The sequence below is a fragment of the Octopus sinensis genome, linkage group LG12 (assembly GCF_006345805.1).
Source record: "Octopus sinensis linkage group LG12, ASM634580v1, whole genome shotgun sequence".
NCBI classification, from domain to species: Eukaryota; Metazoa; Mollusca; class Cephalopoda; order Octopoda; family Octopodidae; genus Octopus; species Octopus sinensis.
This window is the reverse complement of record NC_043008.1, coordinates 63,545,075-63,558,972: the sequence shown is the minus strand read 5'-3', so window position 1 is coordinate 63,558,972 and position 13,898 is coordinate 63,545,075.

The window sequence follows — 13,898 nt, the reverse complement described above, 5'->3', positions numbered from 1 at the left end:
ATGTGTATATGTATATATATGTGTGTATATGTTTGTGTGTCTGTGTTTGTCTCCCCAACATCGCTTGACAACTGATGCTGGTGTGAACCGTAACTTGGCGGTTCGGCAAAAAAGACCAATAAAATAAGTATTAGGTTTACAAAGCTCAACTAAAGGCGGTGCTCCAGCATGGCTGTAGTCAAATGACTGAAACAAGTAAAAGATGTAAAGATGTAAAGATGGACAAAATGCTATTAAGTATTTTACCCAGCATGTTAATGGTTCTGCCAGCTCACTGCCTTTTGGGAAGTGATGCAATTGAGGAGATCTTGAAGTACATCTACTTAGGGCACACAGTAACTATGTACTGGTATCGCATAAAATGCCCCCAGTATACTCTGTGGCAATGATTCCCAAACATTTTCAGGCTGCCATCCTCTTGGCACCAGGTGACACCGTCATGCCCCCTCCCACTTACCACCACAACCATAGACCGCTTTCTGAAGTACATTCAAAACTAACTGCATTTCACAAATAAAACTTAATCTCATTAATCCATTATTTTGTTGTATTTACATCCGTCACCCCTTTTGGCAACCCTGATAATGCCACACATTTTTTTAATGCCCCCTCCCCCTAATGGATCATTCCACTGCCACCAGGGATGCTATATCACCCACTTTGGGAAACACTACATTGTGGAATGGTTGGCATTAGAAACCATGCCAGAACAAACAATGGAGCCTCATGCAGCCCCAAGCCTGCCTTGCCATCTCTAATCAATCTGTCCAATTTATTTCGTTTTTGGATTTGGTTTGCAAGAATCTTTATATATATTTTTTCATACATAGGCACACATATATATATATATACACTTACATGCACATATATACATGTGCATATATACATTAAAGACATGTTAAAGTATTTTTTCTCGTATCATTTGGATTATATTTATATCTCTATTCAAGCACAAAAATTGATGCAGTATTGAGATAAGTCTCTTCTTGGTAGCTTCTCACGTCCAAGAAGGATGATTATGCAATTTGTGGGTAAACAACCAGCAGAGATGTCTTGTTTATAACGATCAAGTATTTGTGAGGTAAACAATTTCGTTGCTTCTCTCAACTCAACATTGTCTGAACAGGCGAATGATGTGCCACTCATCAGATGTTAAAGCAACTGCAGAGCAATATGAAATGAAGGTTTTCTGGTCAAGAACAGAATGCACTACCCACCCTAGGAATTGAAAACCACGATCTCATGTTCGTGAGCACAACACCTTAACAACTAGACTGCATGCTTTCACTATTTTGCCGAGGAAATATATACTGCTACACCGATGACTATATAGTAATAAATTCAAAAGAGGTACTAATATTTATGATATCGAAAATTGTAATTGTGATAATAGATAATTAGTTTTGTAGAGATTATACAGCTATAACTGATTTTTTTTTCCTTATTTTGATGTTCATAAGATTTATTAGAGACTTTTAACTTTCCTTTCTACTTACAACTTAATAACGTGTCTCTGTTTCATTTTATCTTTATCCATTCTGAACATGGTACATTTATGCACAGACACACAACTGCTCATACATGTGGGTATATGTATGGATACACACATGCATACTCATACACATTTATATAAATATATATACAAACATATACACACATATATATATACATATACATATAGACATGTAGACATTTATACATATACACACATATACATGCATGTGTCTGTATCTAAGTATATATATACATACATATGGATAAATAGATATAGATATATTGAAAGAAAACAAACATGCCTATGTTATTTATCAAGACACACCCTTGGGGGATAAATATATGTTGAAAATATATCCATATTGCATATTTTTTTAATTTTAGCCTTTCTTCTTTACCTTTGTGTAGTATTTCTCTTTATGCATGGATATCTTAAATCATCAGTACCTGCTTATATCTGAATGTGTGTGTGTATGTATGCATATATATGTGTATGTGAGTATATGTATATATATATATATATATATATATATATATATATATATACATATGTATCTGCATGTATGTATGTACATATGTATGTGTATATATATATATATATATATATATATATATATATATTATATATATATATATATGTATATATATATGTATATATATATGTATATATATATAAATATATGTACCTGTATACATGACAGCTATATATTCACTCACTCATATACGAACTGTGAAAAAAATGTTATAATCATGTGTATTTGTCTGATATTCCTTCAGTACTTTTTCCCATAAAGAATATCTGAAGATTTTTTTTTCTCCCTTCATTGCTACAAACCAAATATTCCCCAAAGCCCTAATTATGGCCACTTACTTCCTTCTGCAAGTCTCAAATTATTTTCTATTTATTCTCTAATGTTCTGATTTTACTGCAGTTTTCGTCTCTGTAAAAGTAGCAACATCAAACACTTTTTACTTAAGAATAGGAAAAAAAAAAAAAAATAAATAAAAAATAAAAACAGCCCCCACATATACATATCCTTTCAAGTGAACCAATATATTAAGATTTCTGAAAGTCTTATTACTGTTTCTTTCTTCCTTTCTTTCTTTTTTTTTTTTTTGTCTTTTGTCGATTTTTGTTCTTTTTTTTTTCCATTCAGTTAAATAATTTATGAAGGACTGCTTTTCAAATGGAAATGCACTGTTGTTACTTTTTCCATTGTAGATTGACTTAGACTTTTCTATGACTGATTTCCTGTTCTATTTTACTTTTGAACAACTTCACCACTCTCTTCAAAATCACATTCATGAACATGGCAAAAAGTATAAAAGTAAAATAAATAAGTAATAAATATTTTAAAAGAATTAAAACACTTGTTGTCAACAAAGTCCTCCCTTTTCTTACCTCTTATCTCTTTATTTCCAATTTTTTTTTTTTTAAGAAAATAGAAAATTCTTTTCAGGAAATGAATTTATTTGCTATTCATGTATTAATGATGGTCATATTTTTATCGTATGGATTTTTATATATTTCATGTCACCATTTGCTTGCTTGTTTCTTACAAAGACATTCATCCCTAAGTGGATGCCAACAATGGTATAGTAGACATTAGGCTCATTAATAACCAATGCATGAATGCTTCTGAGGAGAAATTCATTTTTTTTTCCTCTTGCATTATTCCTTGTTTCCATACAAATTTAAATTTCAGCTGAAGTCTTACTGTTCAAATAAACTGAAGAATTTATGTATTTATTTTAATACAAAGCAACTTTGCTCATTTGATGATAAAAATGACTTTTATTAATATTTTTACAACCAAAATCAGTGTCTTTGCTTTGAAATTCTGTACAATATTTATCCGAGATAAATTTTGAATGGAATATATAAAATTTTTCTTTTAGTCCTAAGGAAATATTCTAGAGTAGCACCATCATTTTTTTTTAACTGTCCTGACTATAATAATTTAATATTACTTTTATTTTTATAACTTCTTAGTTATACATTATTTCTTGTAAAATATACAAACATTTTATTTCGTCAGGCACTTTTTATTAGAGTTTCAATGTAATTACATGTCCTGTTGATAAATATTTAAATCCACATACACTGCAATATTTCTTTGTTCCACTCCCAAATATATTTGGATAATTATTATCCCAGCTGTACACTTATTTCCTTCTTCCTTTCTTTACACTTGTTTATTACTGTCAGGAGAGATAGGAACTGTTTTAAAATGCTATAGGACAGCAAACATATACACTACAAAGGCTTGTTAAAAAAAGCAGATTTATAAATTTTAAAATGTTAACAATAATATGAGAAAAACTTTCAATTCAGTATTTTCTTTTAGATTATAGTGTGTGAGAATATTTATTATTTTTTTTCTATAAAGTGACATCTTTTTAATGAAAATTCAGACATTTTTACTAAACCATATATTCATAAACTTTATACATGTTTTACCAAAAGTGAAGTAGATTAAGAATTGACTTTGTTGGTGCCAAAGAAACATGATGTATAACATAAATTTGGTACATCTCCATTCTTTCTTTTCTTTCTGTTTTACATTCATTCAACTTTTTACAAGCTTGTATAAGTGGAACATACAACATAGAGTACAAGCAAATGGTTAACAAGTTTGCCTTGTGATCATGAAACTTTGGATTCTGAGAGACAGAGAAAAAAGAGTCAGAAAGAGAGAGATAGAGAGTCAGAGAGAGAGAGAGAGTCAGAGAGAGAGAGAGAGAGTCAGAGAGAGAGAGAGAGTGTCAGAGAGAGAGAGAGAGAGAGAGAGAGAGAGAGAGAGAGCCTTTTATCATAGATTCAGGTAGACTCAAGTGTTGTGATTGACACTGGGCAGACAGAAATTGTGAGGAGGCTTTCAGCTAGATTGCACTTGTATTAAAAAGTTCAGCTTTGTTATATTGATTCTATCAGTGAATCAGGAAATGAGTACATGTGTGTGGAATACTCAGCCACTTATACACTAATTCAATCAATAGATAATTCAGCTGTAAAACTGGTGAAGATCCATTTGATAGCTTAGCTATTTGACTATTTGTTATCAAAGTAATTGGTTTATTCTTACTTCATACCTGTAAACTAGAAAATAGAATCTGTATTTTTAAATGCTACAAAATGGTTGGTGTTAGGAAGGGCATCCAGCTGTAAAATCCATGCTAAAACACAGTGAAATCTAGTACTGTCTTCTGCCTGCTGGCTCCTGTCAAGCCATTCAACCCATATCAGCATGAAAAATGGACATTAAATGATAATGATGATGACAAGCCAAATATACTCCAAAATCTTAATTATGGCTACTTGCTTCGGTCCACAAGTTACAAATTATTTTGTTTACTTTAGATTGTCAATGATTTAGAATTTCTCACAATTTTAGATATCTTGAAATTTGGGGCCAATATTTATTTGGGATAAATTTTGAATGGAATACAAACATTATCTTTTAATCATAGTGAAATATTCTGGAGTACTATCATTTATCTTAAATGTCCTGACTACACTCTAATGTATTTTCAACATGCATTTTTATATATAACTTTGTATGTTTGCACTGGAAATATAATAGGTTGGAAAGAAAGTCCTGTCACATTTGTGACGTGATCACTTTCAGGGTAATTTTTCAATATTTACAGAAAAAAATAGCATTCATTATTGCATTCTAAAGGTTTTTTTTGTTTGTTTTTGTCTTTAAGCAGATTATTTATACCAAAGTTAAACTTGTATCGGTTAAATGCTTTTAGATCAGACCCATATCAGATACTGCATAATGTAAAATTCAAAAGAGGCTCTTCAACAAGGGAAGTAGCAAGAAATATTCATATTCATTCCGTGTATGGAAAGGAAGCTTTAAGCATTTGGTATGCCAATGACCTTTTAATCAGCTTTGCTTAGGAAATTTTTCTCACATAAATTCCATTCAATCTGGATGAACAGGTTCTGTCAATATTAAACTTCTGAAAGTGGTTGTCTAGAAAAATTCAAAGCAAACTGCATGAGAATTAGGAAACAGTTCAATTCAAGTGAAACTTTGATCATAAAACACTCCTATGATATAAAAAATATGTGTCTATACTTTATCGCTTCTTACCTTAATCAAAGTGTTACCTTCTGCTTCTTACTAAAGAATAAGCTTGCTACCAAATATTGCTTTGATAGAATCATCGCAAGTGATGAAAACAGGTTTCCCTATAATCATATTTAAGGAAAATGACAATGGAAAGGAATATTCCTTTCCCAATCCAGGACTACATCTGAAAAAAGTTATGTTCTATGCTTGGTAATATGAGGAGTATCATCTTGTATGAAGTGTTTAATCAACAGGAAGCAGTTAATACAGAAAATATTGGCATCAGTTGGAAGCATTGTAGAAAACGTTGCAGAAAAAACACTCATTATTGATCAATCATAGAGCAGCATTGCTCTAACTTGATAATGCAAGACCATATGTTACCTATGTCACTCAAAAAAAAAAAGATTTTTTAACACTAAATTTGCAAGTTTTTTTTATCCTCCTTCGTCTCCTAACCTTGCTCAGTCTAACTATTATCGTTCCAGATGATCATATGACTGATCATTATTGATCAGTCATAAAGCAGTGTTACTCTTACTTGATAATGCAAGACCATATTCTTTCTTTTTCTTTTATTCTTTTACTTGTTTCAGTCATTTGACTGCGGCCATGCTGGAGCACCGCCTTTTGTCGAGCAAATTGACCCCAGGACTTATTCTTTGTAAGCCCAGTATTTATTCTATTGGTCTCTTTTGCCGAACCGCTAAGTGACGGGGACGTAAACACACCAGCATCGGTTGTCAAGCAATGCTAGAGGTACAAACACAGACACACAAACATATACACACACACTTATATATATATATATATGACAGGCTTCTTTCAGTTTCCGTCTACCAAATCCACTCACAAGGCATTGGTCGGCCCGGGGCTATAGCAGAAGACACTTGCCCAAGATGCGACGCAGTGGGACTGAACCCGGAACCATGTGGTTGGTTAGCAAGCTACTTACCACACAGCCACTTTACCTATCTATTTTTTTATGTGCCCTTTTCAAGCCTAGCCATGCTCACGGGCCCGGTTTGCCGGTTTCTGTGGTGTATGTGTTCCCCCAGCTGGACGGGATGCCAGCCCATCGCAGCGTTACTTAAAAAACAGGAAGAGAGAGTGAGAGAAAGTTGGGGTGAAAGAGTACAACAGGGGTCGCCACCACCCCCTGCCATAGCCTCATGGAGCTTTTATGTATTTTCGCTCAATAAACACACACAACACCCAGTCCCGGAATCGAAACCGTGATCCTTTGACTGCGAGTCTGCTGCCCGAACCACTGGGCCATTGTGCCTCCACATATGTTACCTATTTCACTCAAAAAAGGATTTTGACACTAAATTTGCAAGTTTTCCTTACCCTCCTTCATCTCCTAACCTTGTTCAATCCAACTATTATCTTTTCAGATGATCATCGCAACATTATTTAGAAAGAAAACAGTTTAGTAATTGTGAAAAAGCTGAAAATGTTATTGAATGTTTATTCATTTTAAAATTTGAGAAATTCAATGCCAGAGGGATCAACAATTTACTAAATAGAATGGTATTATATTATCAATAAGGAGAGGAAATATTATAGCATCTGTTTTAACATGCTATAGGATTGTAAATGTATACACTTAGAAGAGCAAAATTGTGAATTTGAAAAGTGTTAAAAATAATGAAAACAGTGTTTTCAATTTTCTTTTTGATTAGAGTGTGTAGAAATATTTGTTATATTGTTGTATGATGTATAATTTTTCACTAAAATTCATTGAAATTCTCACTAACTAGTGTTAGTTTTACTTTAAAGATTTCTAACACAGCAGCTTGCAAATATTAATGGGTAGAAAAAGATTTATTTTGGTGGAGATAGAAATGAAGCATAATAGTATATTTTTGTTGGTCATCTGGGCAGTTAAATCAAAAGAATAAACCCACACACTATTTTGCGACACATGTAATAGTAAGTTGGTGTGCTAGTCATTGGTAACTTTCATCTTTTCTTAAAAGGAGCTAAAGAACAATTTGTTGCTAAACACTGAAAGAACACCGGAAATTTAGAAGAGCATATAGGTTATTGACTTATTACCAATACTTGATTGGAACTTTATTTTAGCAAGAATGAAAATTTGGCTTTGGAATGGTTTGAAGTCAGTGAAGCAAAGTGGAAGAAGTCGAGTTATGTGTTTTGGACAGGAACGAAACAAAGCACCATTAGTAAAATAAGAGATGTAAATATATGCAAATGGTGAGACATAATCTCTATAATTTCAAAGCAACATACAAAGAACATAGTGTGAAAAACACATTAACATTTTAAAAAGCATACCTGAATTATGAAAGATTCTCCAAATTTTGTACATCTCTATATTTGCTTACAAAATCAACAATGGTGATATATTATTTATCACAGAACAGGTAACAAATACGATGATTAATTTTGATTTTTTATAATTCTGTAATATTCAATACGTTATGGATTATTTCAAAGAGAAAATAAAATTTGATTACTTTTGGGAGCCAGGCTCTGTGAAAGAGCAGTAGAGTACCCCTGTATTACTGCAAAACTTACTGTAATTGACACAGAATATTTATAACATTGTAGCAAAGCTGTAAAAAGTTGCAAAACTGAAATATTTTTACTCAAGGTAATCAGTTTTGGCTCTCATAAAACAATATATATATATATATATTTATGCATATGCGTGTATATGTATATGCAAATGTGTGTGTGTATGTGTGCATGTGTGAGTGTGTGTGTGTATGTGTTTGTGTATGTGTATTACTCTGTTTTTTACTTGTTTCAGTCATTTGACTGTGGTCATGCTGGAGCACCGCCTTTAGTCGAGCAAATTGACCCCCGAACTTATTCTTTGTAAGCTTAGTACTTATTCTATCTGTCCCTTTTGGTAGGACTGCTAAGTTATGGAGACGTAAACACACCAGCATCGGTTGTCAAGTGATGTTGGGCGAACAAACACAAACACACACACACACACACATATGTACATATACATATATATGACGGGCTTCTTTGAGTTTCCATCTACCAAATCTACTCACAAGGTTTTGGTCAGCCTGGGACTATAGTAGAAGACACTTGCCCAAGTTGCCATGCAGTGGGACTGAACCTGAAACCATGTGGTTGGTAAGCAAGCTACTTACCACACAGCCACTTCTACACCTATATATATATATATATATATATACATACATACACACATATGTATATAAACAATATTGAACACACATACACAAGGTATGTGTTTTGCCAGTTCATGGGCAGGCTGCAATATGTTGGCATCAGATTATATATTTTTATTGATTCATCTGGTATTAAAACACTGGAAAGTCATAGACAAGAGAGATAACTTACATCACGTCCCATTGCAAGAGCAGTATGTATTAATATTTTGTCATTTTTGTGACTGGTCAATATTATATTAATGTCTACATCAATGTCTACCACACCTCCAAAGAGACCTGATGTGAGTTATCTTGCCTGGCTATGACACCCGGATGTTTCAGGACCAGGTGGATTGGTAAGAATTTATTCTCTTATGCCTATAAATTGCAGCCTACCCACAAACTGGAAAAGCACATACCTTGTGTATGTGTGGTCAAAATTATTTATATTTCTTGAGCTGCTATTCATTCATATTTGAATACACACACACAGACATCATCATCGTTTAACGTCCGCTTTACATGCTGGCATCGGTTGGACGATTTGACTGAGGACTGGCGAACCAGATGGCTGCACCAGGCTCCAATCTGTTCTGGAAGAGTTTCTACAGCTGGATGCTCTTCCTAATGCCAGCCACTCCGTGTAGAGGGTACTTTTACATACTCACCAGCACGAGGGACAGTCAGGCGGTACTGGCAATGGCAAGACTCAAATGGTGTTTTTTACGTGTCACCTGCACAGGAGCCAGTCCAGCGGCACTGGCAACGACCTCGCTTGAATGTTTTTTCATGTGTCCCTGGCACAAGTGCAAGTAAGATGATGCTGGTAATGATCACAAACGAATGGTGCTTTTTATGTGCGACCGGCATGGAAGCAAGTTAGCTATATATATATATATATATATATATATATATATGTGTGTGTGTAAATATACACATATATATATGTATATATGTATACATATATATATGTATACACACACGCACACACATATCACATTACAAACCAAACATATACAGATCTGATTCTCTGTTTACCAGGCAGTGTATAGTTTTGAAATAAAAAAATCATATTAATTTCTTTATGTTATGTTTTTATAGTTAGTTCAATACATGCAGATGATATTGTGACTATAGAAATATATAAACCTACCAACATCCTGCACACATACATACATACATACATACATACATACATACATACATACATACATACACACATACATACACACATACATATATATATATATATATGTGTGTGTGCACACAACTGCTATCTACATTAGGTTATGTCATCATTAGAAAAGAAACGAAAATAAAAATGATTTTTATTGCCACAATCTCTACTCGAGATTTTTAAAGAATACATTGTATTATAGTTCTGTGTGTGCATGTCTGTTGAAGCACTTGTACGTCAGTGTGTGTATATAAGTAAAAGTGGGAAAACAGTTTTGTTGAATCATAGTGCTTAAATTTAATGATGTTATATATAATATTTACTTGAGTTGGTGTTGACTCAGACATTTTATAGCTGATTTTTATTTAGATATTTTTACATTGTTTTGCATTATAAATTCATATTTACATATAAATATGTTAGTATATGTGTGTGTATATATATATATATATATATATAATATATATATATATGTATATGTATATATATATATGTATATGTATATATATATATATATTTATATATGTATATATATATATATGTTTATACGTGTGTGTGTGAGTGTGTCTTGTGTATGTATGTGCATACACATATGAGTGTGTGTGTATATATATATATATATAACATACATACTTATACATACATAAAAGAAATGTATGTGTGCAGTTATGTATCCTATGCCTTATTTGAGCTGAGAACAATGAAAAACCTCTGAACAAAATAAGCTGAGTAAATTGATATTTATATTAAAATAAATATTGTCACATTCTCGTATATTTTGCTTGTATTCTGCTACACATATATCAGACAGCATTATTTTTGCTCTACTTTAGTGATACTCTGTACCTATTAAATATAAATATATCAAAATATGCAGAGTGACCTCAACAATGGCAGTTTAAGTTTGATTGCAGTGTCCCAGGTGTTTTTCTGGTCAAACAAAAAAAATTTTAGCTAATCAGATACTAGTAATCCGTGAGCCATTTTTTTGAGAGATGATGTAAAAATTATATAACACTTGCTTGATTCACTCAGCACCAGACCAATAAGAGCTATGTTCTTCTCAGTTGCTTTTCACAACCGACATCAAGAACAGAAACCCAGAGAACATAATCAACCTTCTTTTAACTACTTCCTTTCATGTAATATGATGAATTGAATGCTAAAGACACCGGTGATACCTATTGTGATCAGTTTGGAACTTATTTCCTTCTCTCTCTTCTACTCTGCTGCTATGAGCTGCTAGCATGTTTCCATGCTAGCAGAAGATAACTATAATATTCTCATATGCACATTTCTTCTTCAAGTTTATTTTTTTTCAAACAAGGAAATGCAGATGTGAAACATTTTATCAGAAAGAACTAAAACTTAGAAGTAGTTTGAAGCAGCAGTGCCTTGCAATCTATCACAAGAAGAAAAAACTAACATTCTGTGCCTTGCCAAAATCATAGACATTTTCCTCGTTCCAATCAAGGGAGGTTTGGACACAGTTGTATTTGGATAAGGAAGACTATATTCATTATCCTTAAAACATCTAAGGTGCAAAAGCAAATTGTATGTGATATACATGCCCATAAACTAGCCCCATCGCATTTGAGAAAGGGGAATTCTCATTTGTAGTCACATTTGTAGTAAAATATGGACAGGCACAGGAGTGGCTGTGTGGTAAGTAGCTTGCTTCACAACCACATGGTTCTGGGTTCATTCCCACTGTGTGGCATCTTGGGCAAGTGTCTTCTACTATAGCCTCAGGTCGACCGAAGCCTTCTGAGTGGATTTGGTAGATGGAAACTAAAAGAAGCCCGTCATATATATGTATATATATATATATATATGTGTGATCTGTGTGTTTATGTTTGTGTGTCTGTGTTTCTATCCCCAACATCACTCGACGACCGATCGTGGTGTGTTTACGTCCCAGTAACCTAGTGGTTCAGCAAAAGAGACTGGCAGAATAAGTACTAAGCTTACAAAGAATAAGTCCTGGCTGCAGTCAAATGATTGAAACAAGTAAAAGAGATATGTATAAGTGCAGGTGTGATTGTGTAGCAAAAAACTTGCTTCACAAACACATGGTTCCAGGTTCAGTCCCACTGTGTGGAACCTTGGTTAAATGTCTTCTATTATAGCTTTGTGGTCACCAAAGCTTTGTGAGTGGATTTTGTAGTCGGTAACTGAAAGAATCATGGTGTGTGTGTGTATGCATGTGTTTGCGTGTGTGTGTGTGTGTGTGTGTGTGTTTGTCCCCCACTACCACTTGACAACCAGTGCTTGTGTGTTTAAATCCCCGTAACGTAGCAGTTCAGCAAAAGATGCCAATAGAATAGGAACCAGGCTTTAAAAAATATTGAAATCGAAATCAAATTCGATGACTGGCATCTGTGCTAGTGGAGTGCTAAGAGTACCATACGAGCGTGATTGTTGCCAGAGCAACAAGCTGGCCTCCGTGCAGATGGGCACATAAAAAGCACCATTCGAGCGGGATCATTACCTGCATCACCTCACTGGCACTTGTGCTGGTGGCACATGAAAAAAGAACATTCGAGCGAGGTCGTTGCCAGTGCCGCTGGACTGGCTCCTGTACAGGTTTCACATAAAAAGCACCATTTGAGTGTGGCCACTGCCAGTACTGCCTAACTGGCCCTCATGCTGGGGGCACAATAAAGCACCCACTACACTCTCAGAGTGGTTGGCGTTAGGAAGGTCATCCAGATGTAGAAACTCTGCCAGATCAGATTGGAATCTTGTGCAGCCATCTGGTTCGCCAGACCTCAGTAAAATCGTCCAACCCATGCTAGCATGGAAAGCAGACATTAAACGATGATGATGATGATAATGATGTACTGGGGGTCAATTTATTTGACTAAACGTCTTCATTGTAGTGCCCCAGCATGGCTTCAGTCTAATGACTGAAAGAAATATAAAATTAAAAAATAGTTGGTGCTAATGTAATTTGTGTTGCTATTTGGTTAATATAAACTGCATTTTATTGTAACTTTCAGCTTTTGTAACTAAGAAAGAAAGAAAGAAAGAAAGAATCAGCCTCTTCATCTGACATTTGATAGTTTCAGGCAAATTTCTTTTACATCATCTTCTACACCTTGTGAGTTCTTGGTATTTTTTATTGTTATTGGAGAGTACATCATCATCATCGTCATCATCATCATCGTCATTTTGTTGCGCAGTATGGATATGAAATAACTAATTTTTGTTGATTTTTCATCATTTTAACTGTCTAGCCTTAAGAAACAACTTAAGACAGAAAGTACCTTTCTAAGAATATAAGCTAATCAAAGCAGAGAAGACTCTTGGAGTGTTCTCAATGTCTTCTTTGATATCCAACCATTTCAAATGGTAGAATAGATTTTATTTTATTTTTAATTGAATTTCATGCTCCAGTGATAACTGATACAGCTTTCATTTTTGCTGTTGAAATAACATACCCATATTCTAGATATTTTTACTATTATAGCAATATATTTTGAGATTTTCTATTTATATTTCTTCCATGTGTTTGTCTGAAGAAACTTCAACATCTGTAACAAGACATTCTCTTTTCTTTCCTTTCTTTGTTTTTTCTTATGCCATGCATATTGTCTACTTGTCCAGTTGTTATGTATGTCTGAATATTAAAATCCCATAGATTATTTGGTTTTCCAGGATTGTTAGAGCCATTTCTGGAACATGATTGTAACACTTGTCTGAAATATGTAAAAGCTAAAGATCCCCTTCAGTCATGAATGAACGTGGGATTACACCTAGAAATTACCCTCCATAGCATAAGCCTGGGCAAGGTTGTCTGTGGAAGAACAGTAGTTGCCCATCCATATCAGCCTTTCTGCTCCACACCACTGATATTATCCAAAGGAAGGGCAAAGGCTGATACAGCTTGATACATGTTACCTGAAAGGCTCAAAAGGATGAAAGACAAAGATGACTATGGTGAAATGTGGACTTGGAATGTAAAGATGGATGAAATACTAC